The sequence below is a fragment of the Hyla sarda genome, chromosome 5 (assembly GCF_029499605.1).
Source record: "Hyla sarda isolate aHylSar1 chromosome 5, aHylSar1.hap1, whole genome shotgun sequence".
Classification (NCBI taxonomy): Eukaryota; Metazoa; Chordata; class Amphibia; order Anura; family Hylidae; genus Hyla; species Hyla sarda.
The window spans coordinates 183,290,901-183,304,923 of record NC_079193.1 but is presented as its reverse complement, the minus strand read 5'-3'; the positions used below and the strand labels follow the sequence as shown (position 1 = coordinate 183,304,923).

At 41.8% G+C, this 14,023-nt stretch overlaps 1 protein-coding gene across 4 annotated transcripts in view; it reads left to right on the top strand.

The window, feature by feature from the left end:
* Positions 1 to 14,023, top strand: part of AHRR (aryl hydrocarbon receptor repressor) — a 383,059-nt gene that overhangs the window by 34,689 nt on the left and 334,347 nt on the right. Inside the window, exon 2 of one of the 4 annotated variants that reach the window (XM_056520833.1) lies at positions 6,616 to 6,681. The exons of 2 other annotated variants lie outside the window; for them this stretch is intronic. The gene's annotated coding sequence lies outside the window, so the exon portion shown is untranslated. Of the gene's footprint in view, positions 1 to 6,615; positions 6,682 to 9,985; positions 10,337 to 14,023 lie in introns of those variants that run through there. One more of the 4 variants, XM_056520834.1, reaches the window with a different exon arrangement.

Sequence of the window (14,023 nt, the reverse complement as noted above, 5' to 3'; positions counted from 1 at the left end):
ATGTATATTAACCCTGTACAGTAATGTCACTGCATATTAACCCTGCATTGTGCATTATGCACACTGATATCACAGTACAGAGTTATTATGCACAGTAACGTCACTGTACAGGGATAATAAATAGTGATGAAAAAAGTACAGGAATAATACACTGTGATGTCACAGTACAGGGATAATACACACAGTGATGTCACAGTACAGGGATAATACACAGTGATGTCACAGTACAGGGATAATACACAGTGATGTCACAATACAGGGATAATATACACAGTGATGTCCCAGTACAGTAATAATACACAGTGATGTCACAGTAAAGGGATAATACACAGTGATGTCACAGTACAGGGATAATATACACAGTCATGTCACAATACAGTAATAATACACAGTGATGTCACAGTACAGTAATAATACACACAGTGATGTCACAGTACTAAGGATACTATACTGTTTGTTTATTGTTTATTTTTATTATCGCTTGAATATATTGTGTTTGTGAGGGCCTCATGTTCACGTTTTGCCTAAGGCCTCAGAAAGTCTAGAGCCGCCTCAGCTTAACTTCATGCAGTGTTAACTGTCTATGAAGTGATTGGAGGAGCTTTGCTCACTTCATAAACAGTAAGGGTCGGCTGCTATCAGCAGACTTCGGCAATCACGCCAATGTCTGCCATTACCTTTTTATATGCCATGATCAATCCAATTCTAGGCATCTTAAATTAAAATTGGTAGGTGGCAGGGGTTTGGTGGCTCTCAGGTGTAGCATGCAGGAGAGGATCTGTGCCACACCAGGAGCCTAAAATGGAAGGATGAATAGGCCTCAGCACGGGAGCAGAAGGAAGGTGAGTGGAATTTGCATTATTTTTTTCTTGAGAGGACCTGTTGGGGGTAACTACTTTTATAGCTATCGGCGGGGATTTCTTACCTACCAAACTTCTGGTGAGATATCCTACCTATCTACCTACCTATTAGGATGATTCCTTACCTACCTGCCTACTGGGGAGATTCACTCCCTTTCTACCTAATGGGGAAAACTACCTACCCACCACCCCTACTTTTCCTCCAATACACTTACCTGCTCCCTCATACTATGTAGGGCACTTAAGGAGGCATTATTTGGGGCACTGAGGGTAGAGAAAAGGTTAGAAATGTTCTGGAAAAATGCAGGGAATACATTTTTCTGACAGATTCTGTGGAGACAAATCATGATTGGGATACTTCTTCATGGTGGTCTGAGCCAGATAGAGAAGAAATGGAAAGAGAATGCCTCAAAGAAGACTCCCCCTGTGAGTCATTGGATGTAACTGCACTGTTATCACTTATATGGTCTGCAGAGCCTGTGTACAGTTAGGATTACCACTATATGGGCACTGTATGGGGGATGCTGGTCTGTAAATAGTGATTTTTTCCATACCTGTAATGAGTGGATCTGGTTTGGGCATAAAGGTTATTTTTCTTGATTTTGGCTGATGCTTCCTTTCATCTTTATTAGTCAAAGGCCCACCAGAGCCTTACTTCAGCCCTCTGAACACGCAGACCAATACCAATCAAAAAAAGTTGAATAAAAAGTTTAAAAAAACATCCATTAACCCCTTCCATATTAAAAGTTTGAATCACCCCCCTTTTCCCAAATTCCATATAAAAATATGTAAACATAATAAAAATAAACATATGTGGTATCGCCGCGTGCGTAAATGTACAAATTATAAAAATATAATATTTATTAAACTGCTTGGTCAATGGCGTACACGAAAAATAATTCCAAAGTCCAAAATTGCGTATTTTTGGTCACTTTGTAAACCCTAACAAAATGTGTAAAAAGCGATCAAAAAGTCTGATCAAAGCAAAAATGGTACCGATAAAAACTTCAGTTCACGGTGCAAAAAAAGAGCCCTCATACATCCCTGTATATGTAAGAATAAAAAGTTATAGGGGTCAGAAGATGATCATTTTACACATACTAATTTTAGTGCACATAGTTATACTTTTTTTAAAGTAGTAAAATAAAATAAAACCCTATATAAATTTGGTATCCTTGTAACTGTATGGACCTACAGAATAAAGATTTGCATCATTTACCAAAAAGTGCACTGCATAGAATTGGAAGCCCCCAAAAGTTACAAAATTTGATTTATGTCATTATAAAGTACCGTACTGTAAAAGGGAACAGTCCTCTCTACAGGGATATGCTAGGACACAGTGGGAGTGGTGAAACTGATGGTATTGTTTTGATGGTAGTAATAATGGTATAGTAGTAAAAATTGAGTAAAATAAAATTATAAATAAATAATATATATATATATATATATATATATATATATATATATACAGTAAATGGTGATAATGGTGAGAATTTTGAAAAAGGAAAGTAAAAGGGGGAATAAAGAGATAAAGGATGAGGGGGCGGGGAGACAAGAGGGATGGGGTAAGGAAGGAGAAGGGTAAAGAGTAAAACAGTAAACAGAGTAAAACAGTAAAATAGAGTAGGGAATAATGATCTGACCACTACTAAATAAATAGATGATAAAGTATATGTTACGCCGAGCGCTCCGGGTCCCCGCTCCTCCCCGGAGCGCTCGCTTCTCTCTCGCTACCGCAGCGCTCCGGGCAGCTCCACTGACCCGGTGCGCTGCGATACCGTCTCCAGCCGGGATGCGATTCGCGATGCGGGTAGCGCCCGCTCGCGATGCGCATCCCGGCTCCCGTACCTGACTCGCTCTCCGTCTGTCCTGTCCCGGCGCGCGCGGCCCTGCTCCCTAGGGCGCGCGCGCGCCGGGTCTCTGCGATTTAAAGGGCCACTGCGCCGCTGATTGGCGCAGTGGTTCCAATTAGTGTGTTCACCTGTGCACTCCCTATTTATACCTCACTTCCCCTTCACTCCCTCGCCGGATCTTGTTGCCATTGTGCCAGTGAAAGCGTTTCCTTGTGTGTTCCTAGCCTGTGTTCCAGACCTCCTGCCGTTGCCCCCGACTACGATCCTTGCTGCCTGCCCCGACCTTCTGCTACGTCCGACCTTGCTTCTGTCTACTCCCTTGTACCGCGCCTATCTTCAGCAGTCAGAGAGGTTGAGCCGTTGCTAGTGGATACGACCTGGTCACTACCGCCGCAGCAAGACCATCCCGCTTTGCGGCGGGCTCTGGTGAAAACCAGTAGTGACTTAGAACCGATCCACTAGCACGGTCCACGCCAATCCCTCTCTGGCACAGAGGATCCACTACCTGCCAGCCGGCATCGTGACAGTATACAATTTATTAATAGTGATTAGGGATGTCGCAGGGCCCTTCTACACATAAAGCAATAATAAATGGTATATACTGTGAGCAGTAAAAACAATAATACCAATATATAAAGTATTACAATCCCCTGTTGTGCAAAATATGCAATCGTCCTACAGATATACTACTGTATGTCTGTGCTGTAATAAATATTCCTGTAAGGGAAAGAAATGGCAAAGCAGTATGTCCAATCCTGTAAATCAGGCAATCCTATGAAAAGGTGTATACCACTATCTTATAGTGGTTGGTAAATGCACTGTTCCTTTATGCTGGGTGGAGAAAGATATGATCACAGCAATATTGTCCAGTTGTTCCAGATGCTGAGCGCACTCAGGTGGTGGAAAAGGTGCTGGGTTTGAATAATGGCCAAAAAACAAGTGATGATGTACTTGTAAATGATGATTTCTGTAGGGGAGAAGTCACTTGGTATAGGATAAGGGTTGTAATACACGGCTAGATGCATTTCAGGAGGCTCCTCCTTTCCTCAGTAGCAGGAAGAAAAAAAAGCCCTCATATGGGTCTGTATGTGCAAAATTTAAAGCATTTTGATTTTTAGAAGGTGATGAGGAAAATACGAAAGTGCAAAAATAGAAAAACCCTATGTCCTTAAGGGGTTAAAGCATTATATGACCTGGATTGTAGTTGTCTCCAACCCTGACTGCTTACAGCAATTGTTAGCAGTCAGCCCACTATAAGTACATGTTTAGCTCCTAGGCCTGCTCTGTATGTCCCCTGTGCATATCCAGCATACATGTCGCAAATGGGTTAAAGCCAACCAAAAATGTCAACATCCTAAAAACAGACACCCAAATCCTTTTTTTTTTTTTTTTGTGAAGGGGGGTTTACTGTGTATAAAAAACATCTTTTTTTTTTTTTTAAATGGCATTTATTCACGGAAGAGTCCTATTAAATTGCGGTGTCCTTTGGTGCATGAATTGTGGCTTAATTATTAAAGGGGTACTCCGGTGGAAAACAAATGCTTTCAAATCAACTACTGCCAGAAAGTTATACAAATTTGTAAGTTACTTCTATTTAAAAATATTTAGCCTTCCAGTAATTATTAGCTGCTGTATACTGTGGAGAAAGTTGAGTAGTTTCAGAGTAGGAGCAAATTCCCATAGCAAACCTCTCCTGCTCCGGACAGTTCCTGACATGGACAGAGATGTCAGCAGAGAGCACTGTGGTCAGACTGGAAAGAACTACACAACTTCCTCTTTAGTATACAGTAGCTGATAAATACTGGAAGGATTAAGATTTTTAAATAAAGGTAATTTACAAATCTCTATAACTTTCTTGCACCAGTTGATTTGAAAATATTTTTTTTCTTACTGGAGTACCCATTTAATGGCTTTTTTCGACTGAAGTAACTACAATAAAAGAAACAAAGTGCTCCATGGTGTAATAGCGTAGGGAGCTAGAAAAAATTCCAAATCAACTGGTGCTCACCAATGTCGGTTGTACCGTCCAAGTACAACATTGGTAAAACGTAGAGACCCTGCTACCGATCCTAGCCTCACAGCAGTCAAACAAACATCGAACCTCCGAGGAAAAAAAGGCAGGATCACATAAGGGTGCTGGAAATCAGTAGAAAATGGTTTATTACCATCAATTCAATGCGTTTCAACTGATGAAGAGGCAGGTCTGTGAAACGTGTTGCATTGTGGGTAATAAACCATTTTCTACTGAGAAGACTTTCAGCGCCCTTATGTGATCCTGCCTATTTTTCTTGGGAGGTTCAATTTCAACTGAAATGTTCCCTTTTATTAGGTCATTCCAGGTAACAGAGCCTATTCGATGTTAAGCTAGAGCCACACAGCGACTTGTGCCTGTGTAACTTAAAGGGGTACTCTGCCCCTGGACATCTTATCCCCTATCCAAAGGATAGGGGATAAGATGTCTGATCGTGGGGGGTCCGGCCGCTGGGGCACCCCGGCGTCCTGAAAATTTTTGTTAAGAATGCAGAATTCAGGCGGATGTGGTCGGGATGTCACGCCACACTCCAATCATGTCTATGGGAGGGAGCGTTACGGCTGTGATTGCTCGTGATGCCCCCTTACATAGACATGAATGGAGGGGTCGTGGCGTGACGTCACAACCAAGGGTGCCCAAACCCAGCATTCGGAACAAAAATAATCAGAACACTGAGGTGCCGCCCCCAGAGATCGCGGGGGGTCCCAGCAGCCAGACCCCCCACGATCAGACATCTTATCCCCTTTGGATAGGGGATAAGATGTCCTAGGGCGGAGTACCCCTTTAAGTTCACAGTACTAAAATAAGAACTAATAAAAATAGACGTTTCATCTCAATATGAACACATTCACCATAAATGTAATGTAACATGGCAGCATTGTGATCTTCTGCCTTTAATGAGTTTTCCAGTCAGAGAAATTCTTTTCTAATAAGCCTACTGTGGTATAAAATAACATGCCACAAGTACCTGCTCCCCAATGTTTTTTGTATACCCAGCTCTAGGAATGGTACCCCTTGCTGGTATTTATTTCCTTATTACTAAAGTACTGCAAGAACTGAAATGATAGGAATTACTACCACAATCTTTATTTAGGAGGGCTTTACTCTAAATATATGGGATTCATTGTGTATCATATCTACTTCACAACATTCTCTTGCTGTTATGGCACATGATTCCAATTGACCTTGCCAAAGACAGGGAGGTTCAGGAAACAATAAAAAGAACTCCAAGATTGGCGCTGTTCCAGTAAAGGCAATGTGTCATTCTTATTCAAGTAAAACTATATTTATTGATCAAAGACAGTCTTACAGGCACATCAGAAGCAAGACATGTTTCGGGTCACTGCGTACCCTTTTTCAATTGCAGATGTATCAGATTATGGGGGTAGCGGTCATTTTTTACTTACAAAAAAACCGCAAAACAAAGGGGGCGTGGCTATCCCCTTTTCTGTGCGAGTAAATTTCTTAAAACATCATAAAATGACATCTAGTTAAACACATAAAAAAGAAACTGCTCATATACAGTTTAAAAACACACCAAAAAGTTAGAAATAATAGATTAAACATCTGTCATAAAAGTGTTATTACACTTTTGACCCTGATATGAAAGACCCATTACCGTAAACTCTGTGATCATAATACACAAAGTTATCACACTTACCAAAAGACAAAGTTTCTCTTTTACACAGCATGATATACATATATAAGCAGTCTGTATCTAAAAGAAAGAATCAAATTCTTTTGAAAAAACAACTTCAATATAGGTAAACAGTGTAGTAAAAATGTCACCTGACTCGGTTTTCTTATGAATGAACACTCCATATATGTAAACAACGTGACGTATCTGACGTGCCTGACGTCATCAACGCAGTGACAACTTTATGAATGAGTGAACAGCTACACTTTTGTTGATATTCGGCAGAGCACAGCTTGCAAGGTAAGTTATTAACAAAGATGTCAATAGATTGCATATTATAAATATATCGCTATTGTGGATACTATTTAGGGGATTTTTCCAATTTTTAGCGTATGACTAAAGATTTTTTGAGGACAACAGTGAATGTGATTTATAAATAAATAGCAAATACCGGTGACAAGTGTTCCCTCAGACAGGGAACGTCCAGCGCTAAAGATCGGATTATTTAAGACGGATCATTAAATTAACCTGTATCAAAGATAACAAACATATATAGAGATACATGAATTTATTGTGACTGATTAGTGCACAGGTATAGAGCTATTATTAATCATATCTAGGACAATATTTCAATGGATATTCTTAATATATTCATTAAGACCAAAGGGAACTAAAGTTTTTAGGCGGAATATCCAATAGTTCTCACGATTTTTTAGAGAATTAAAGCGCTGGTTGGTTCCCTTCGGGATATGTTCAATAGGGAACAGTTTGAAACCAGTAAAATCACACTTATGGAATTGTAAAGCGTGCCTAGACACGCTATGCAGAGTGTAGCCATTATTAACATTATTACGGTGTTTATTGATCCGGCATCTGAAAGGTTTGATCGTGTAGCCGATATACTGGAGTCCACACTGACACTCAAGTAAATAAATGACATATTCGGTGCCGCAATTCATATGAGAGTTTATTTGAAAACACTCCCCTGTGACAGCCGACTTAAACTCCTTGGTGCCGTGAACCATATTAGAACAGCATTTGCAGGCTTTAGAGTTACACCTAAAGCACCCAAAAATAGTAGGTAAAACACAATTTTTGCTACATTGTTTAGCAATTTGTTTTAGTTTACTAGGAGCTAGTATCTTTTTTAAGGAAATTGACTTCCGAAAGGTAATGTTAGGTTTAGCTGGAATGATTTCCTTCAAATATGGATCCAACAGTAAAGTGGACCAGTGCTTCTCTAAAATCTGCCTAATTCTTTTATAATTGGAGGTAAAATTACTGATAAAATTGCTTTTAAGACGATTATTATTAACAGTTATGGTTTCTTTCTTTTTTGGGTTTAGACATGTTTGTTGATCCAGCAAAGCTGCTCTTTGTTTTGCATTGTTAATAAGGGATCTTGGGTAACCTTTGTTTCTAAACCTGGTCACCAGAATGTCACTTTGTTCAATATAGACTTCTTTTTAAGTACAATTACGCCTGATCCTCTTGAATTGCCCATATGGGATGTTGTCTATCCATTTATCATAATGCCCACTTTTAAAATCCAAATAGCTATTGCTATCCACTGTGACAGTGTGGCAAGGAAAGGGTGCATTTCCCACACTGATTCTGCAGAAATCTCCACCTGTGGACTAATCAATGAGGCAGCAGAAAGGGGAAGGGTCCTTAACCCCTTAAGGACTCAGGGTTTTTCCGTTTTTGCACTTTCGTTTTTTCCTCCTTACCTTTTAAAAATCATAACCCTTTCAATTTTCCACCTAAAAATCCATATTATGGCTTATTTTTTGCGTCGCCAATTCTACTTTGCAGTGACATTAGTCATTTTACCCAAAAACGCACGGCGAAACGGAAAAAAAAATCATTGTGCGACAAAATAAAAAAAAAAACGCCATTTTGTAACTTTTGGGGGCTTCCGTTTCTACACAGTGCATATTTCGGTAAAAATTACACCTTATCATTATTCTGTAGGTCCATACGGTTAAAATGATACCCTACTTATATAGGTTTGATTTTGTCGCACTTCTGGAAAAAATGCTAACTACATGCAGGAAAATTTATACGTTTAAAAATGTCATCTTCTGACCCCTATAACTTTTTATTTTTCCACGTACGGGGCGGTATGAGGACTCATTTTTTGCGCCGTGATCTGAAGTTTTTATCGGTATGATTTTTGTTTTGATCGGACTTTTTGATCACTTTTTATTCATTTTTTAATGTTATAAAAAGTGACCAAAATACGCTTTTTTGGACTTTGGAATTTTTTTGCGCGTACACCATTGACCGTACGGCCTAATTAATGATATATTTTTATAGTTCGGATATTTACGCACGTGGCGATACCACATATGTTTATTTATTTATTTTTTTACCCTGTTTTATTTTTTTTTATGGGAAAAGGGGGGTGATTCAAACTTTTATTAGGGTAGGGGTTAAATTACCTTTATTAACACTTTTTTTTACTTTTTTTTTGCAGTGTTATAACACTGCACACACTGATCTCTCATCCTGATCACAGGCGTGTATTAACACGCCTGTGATCAGCATTATCGGCGCTTGACTGCTCCTGCCTGGATCTCAGGCACGGAGCAGTCATTCGTCGATCGGACACCGAGGAGGCAGGTAAGAGCCCTCCCAGTGTCCGATCAGCTGTTCGGGACGCCGCGATTTCACCGCGGCGGTCCCGAACAGCCCGACTGAGCATCCGGGATACTTTCAGTTTCACTTTAGAAGCGGCGGTCAGCTTTGACCGCCGCTTCTAAAGGGTTAATACCGCACATTGCCGCGATCGGCAATGTGTGGTATTAGCCGCGGGTCCCGGCCGTTGATTAGCGCTGGGACCGACGCGATATGATGCGGGATCGCGGCGCGATCCCACTTCATATCGCGGGAGCCGGCGCAGGACGTAAATATACGTCCTGCGTCGTTAAGGGGTTAAAAGCAAGAGAAACAGAATAATCTGGGCTCTCCACTAGACAGAAGTGGCTGTTAGAGGGGGGGGGAGACACTGTGTCCAGTGCCAGGCGGGCACGGCAAGGGCTGCTGATTACACAAGCGTGGACTCCTGGAGTGAGAGATGCAGCTCCTGTAACATATAGCAGGTGGCTGTACGAATGGGACTTTATGTTCAAATGTGAACTGTGTCTTATAAGGCTGCAGGAATTATTGTGTTTAAACTGGCAGGGAAAAGCCCATCAGTTATTAGTCAGGGCATGCTACATGTGTAGTGAGTGGCTAGACGGCCTAGGAGCTATTTTTATGTTTTGTTTATTTTGTTTATCCTGCACCCCGTTTAATAAACCTGGCGAGGAGCCAGAATTGCAGAAAGGACTCGCTGTTTGCCGGTTTATTGTGGAAAAACGTGTCCTTTGGCTACAGCAAAGAACGATCCCAGAGTGAAACCCTTTACAATTGGTGGAGGATGCGTGGCACACGTTGCTAGGAGCAACCAGTGGTCAAGTTGCAGTGGAGTTGTTGCCGGGAGCAACCAACTGTGCATGTTACAAGTGGAGCAGGACTGAGCCTGTGGTGAAGGCGTTGCTAGGGGAAACAGATCGCAACACATTGGAATTGTTGCTAGGGGCAACAATCATGCCGACAAGTGACTGTTGGTACAGCAGGTGTGTCAAAGCAGCTGTGAGCTGTGCAAGATTTTGTGCAAAGATGGGTCGACGTCGCAAGGCCGTTGCTAGGAGCAACCGAGAAGGACGGCAACCGGATATTGCCAAGAGGCATGGAGTGGTGAGCACCTTAAAGAGATCAGCGGCAGCTCAGCAAGAAGATGTCTTCACACCTGATAAGTCTCTGGCCAGGAGGTCAGAAAAGATGGACGTGAGGACTCGTGAGATGATAGTAGGTGGTATCCCGCTGTCTGTGGAACTGGATTGTCGCCAGGCTGTATCCAGAGTCATGCCGGACATACTACCCTTTTTGAAGACCCCACCAGAGACTGGTAAGACTGTTCTGATTGACTTTGAAACTTGTTATGGGACAGTAAGCCATGTTATGGAGGTGTGTGCGGAGCTTAATGTGGAGTTTATACTGGGCAGAGACTTCCCATATTTTTGGCCTTTGTGGAATGGGGAGAATGTGCCAGAGAAATCGCACACATAGGTTCCTGAGGTAAAGGTTGGTGTTGTGTTGTTAGATGACTGTGTGAACTCTGTCCAAGATGTCTCCAACATGTGTCTAAGTGCAAAATCATGTGAGGGTGGGGCGCCCCTAATGAAGGCTGATGGGACTGTTCACACTCTGCAGGTTGGACTAAAGTCTAGTGAACAGAAAAGGTTGAATACAGGACTGGGAGAAAATATTACAAAAGGCAATTTGCATGAGTTAGGTCATGTAGATATGAACTGTCCTGTCAATTCTGAACATGTGCAATGTGATATTGTGTTGTGTGAAACATGCATGCCTATGTCTTCTGAAGTAATGTGTACTGCTACCAACTCAGACAGGACAAAAGAAAACTTGTGAGTTGGTTGTAGATGGTAAAAAGATGGCGGCTATTCTAGACCCAAGGATGGCCATCACACCCCCTCCCATAGACATTAATGGAGGGGGCATGACATTATGTCACATCTCCAGTCCCGGAAACCTTGAGGTTTTTGAAACTAGAGACGCAGCTCTGCATAGAATGCGGGTGCTGCAGGGAGATCACGGGGGGGGTCCCAGCAGCATCTTATCCCCTATCATTTGGATAATAAAATGTTTGATGCAGAGGTGGAATTCTATAAGTTTTGCTGTAATATTCAGATGAAAATGTATCTAAATGACATAAATCGCTCTAGTAATTATGCCCTGAATGAAATACCAGAGGCATTACGTAAATCCTCCTCATTTGATACGGAGGTGCAAAATCAGAGTTTGAAGGTGTTCTCACAATTTGTTCCTCGAGAATTAGAAGAAAAATGGTCTAGTATATTACATGCCCAATTTAACATTACTAAGTCAGAAAAACAGGCATTAGACACTTTGGCGAATGACCCCTCCCTTGTCATAAAGAAAGCTGACCATAGGGGCCATAGTCGTCGTGCCTTGTGCTAAGAGAAAGCGTTTCTACTGTGATTGTTAATTTTGAGTTCCTTACTTCCTGCTCGTGACCTGACCTTGCTCCTTTGCCAGCTGCTCTTCTGACCTATGCTTGTCCTGACTACATCTCACCATCTTTGCCAAGTTACACCTGGGAAACCTGTGTGGACGGATCATGCTGGGGGTAGCGACCTGGGTGCTGCCTGCCGCATTAAGGTATGGTTCAGCCATTGTCCACACAGGCCAGTGGATCCACTACCCAGCTGCTTACACTACTGCTGGTATCTGCTGCTTAAAGGGGTACTCCGGTGGAAAACTTTTTTTTTCTAAATCAACTGGTGCCAGAAAGTTAAACAGATTTGTAAATAATTTCTATAAAAAAATGTTAATTCTTCCAGTACTTATTAGCTGCTGAATACTACAGAGGAAATTATTTTCTTTTTGGAACACAGAGCTCTCTGTTGACATCACGAGCACATTGCTCTCTGCTGACATCTCTGTCCATTTTAAGAACTGTCCAGATTAGGAGAAAATCCCCATAGCCAACATATGCTGCTATGGACAGAGATGGCAGCAGAGGGCACTGTGCTCATGATGTCAGCAGAGAGCTTTGTGTTAAAAAAAAAGAAAAAAAAAATTTCCTCAGTAGTATTCAGCAGCTAATAATTACACGAAGGATTAAGATTTTTTTAATAGAAGTAATTTACAAATCTGTTTAACTTTCTGGCACCAGTTGATTTTAAAAAAAACTAAGTTTTCCAGCCGAGTACCCCTTTAAGGGCAGCATTATTTTCTCTGACTTCATGCATATACTTTTTTTTTCCTTATGTCACTTTGATATGGTTTGATTTGCTTGTCACACATTCATTTTTGCATTTTTTTGTATTGTTTACCATATGTGTGTATAGGCACTGTCTTCATCTTAGTGGTTCCTTGTTCTGAGGGTGGGTCATCTTTTTCATTGTATACAGTACGGTAGTCCAGGAGGGGGCCATATTGGCTTCCTCCCTGTCTTGTAGGGTGGCTCTGTGTTGAGCCTTTTGAGTGTTTTTAAATGTCTGTGTTTTTTTGTAATTGTTCTGCAATAAAATGAATTGATTTATCTTATCTCATTTTGGGTGTGCATATTTGTATGGTATGTTCTCTGTTCTTAAATTTTCTGTAGTATGTTTTATATACCATTGTAGCACCCCGCTTTACATATTAGGCTGAGCCCCCCCTTTTTTCTTTGTTGTTCAAAATTCACATGGTAGACACAATAGCTTTTTCCAATGTTCCAAAAAAGTTTCCCTTTTGGGAGTAGCAACAGGATTGGTGTCCCAAAATAGCTTTTACATGAAAAGCCCCCAATTAATTTTTTTTTTTTTTTTTTTTTTTTGAGGGGGGATCATGGGTTGTGTATGTGTAGGCCTGGCTGGTTATAGCAGCAGCAAGGGTGATGGACTGGTAGTAGTTGTAGCCAGCATACAACAGGCTGTGGTGGACTGATTGTAAGTAGCCAGAAGACATTAAACAGGCAGTGGTGGACAAGTGATAGTTGTAGTAGCCAGTGCTCAGAACAATAGTCAGTGGTGGGCTGGTGGTAGTTGTAGTATCAGGCATACAGCAGGCAGTGGTGGACTGGTGGGAGTTCTAGTATCCAGTGGACAGCAGGCAGTGGCGGAATGGTGGGAGTTACAGTAGCCATCTGACAGCAGGCAGTGGTGGACTGGTTAGAGTTGCAGTAGCCAACAGACAGCAGACAGCGGTGGACTGATGGAAGTTGTAGTAGCCATCAGACAGGAATGCAGGCAGTGAGGGACTGGTGGGTGATGTAGTAGCCAGCAAACAGCAGGCAGTGGTGCATTTGTGGGAGTTGTAGCCAGTGGGCAGCAGGGGTGGTGGTGGTATTATTTAATCAATGGCAACTGGCATAAGAGTTTTAACCCCTTAACGACCATGGACGTAAATGTACGTCCTGGTTTGGCGGGACTTCCCTCACCAGGACGTACATTTACATCCTGTGTATGACCACGAGCATCGGAACGGTGCTCGCGTAATACACGGCAGGTTCCGGCTGCTAGCCGACATCCGCTATCGCGCGGATGTCCGCCATTAACCCCTCAGATGCCGTGATCAATACAGATCACGGCATCTGCGGCAGTGCCGTACTTTGAATGGATGATCTGATCGGCCGCAGCGATCCGATCATCCAGCATGGCGGCCAGAGGTCCCCATACCTGGCTCCAGCCGTCTCCCGGGGTCTTCTGCTCTGGTCTGCGACCGAGCAGACCAGAGCAGAAGATGACCGATAATACTGATCAGTGCTGTGTCCTATACATAGCACTGAACAGTATTAGCAATCAAAGGATTGCTATAGATATTCCCCTATGGGGACATAAAAAGTGTAAAATAAAAGTTAAAAAATGTAAAAGTAAAAATTAAAAAAAAAAAGTGAAAAATCCCCTTCCCCAATAAAAATGAAAATTGTCCTTTGTTCCCATTTTACCCCCAAAAAGCGTAATTTTTTATATAAACCTATTTGGTATCGCCGCGTGCGTAAATGTCCGTACTATCAAAATACAATGTTAAATATCCCGTACGGTGAATGGCGTAAACGTAAAAAATT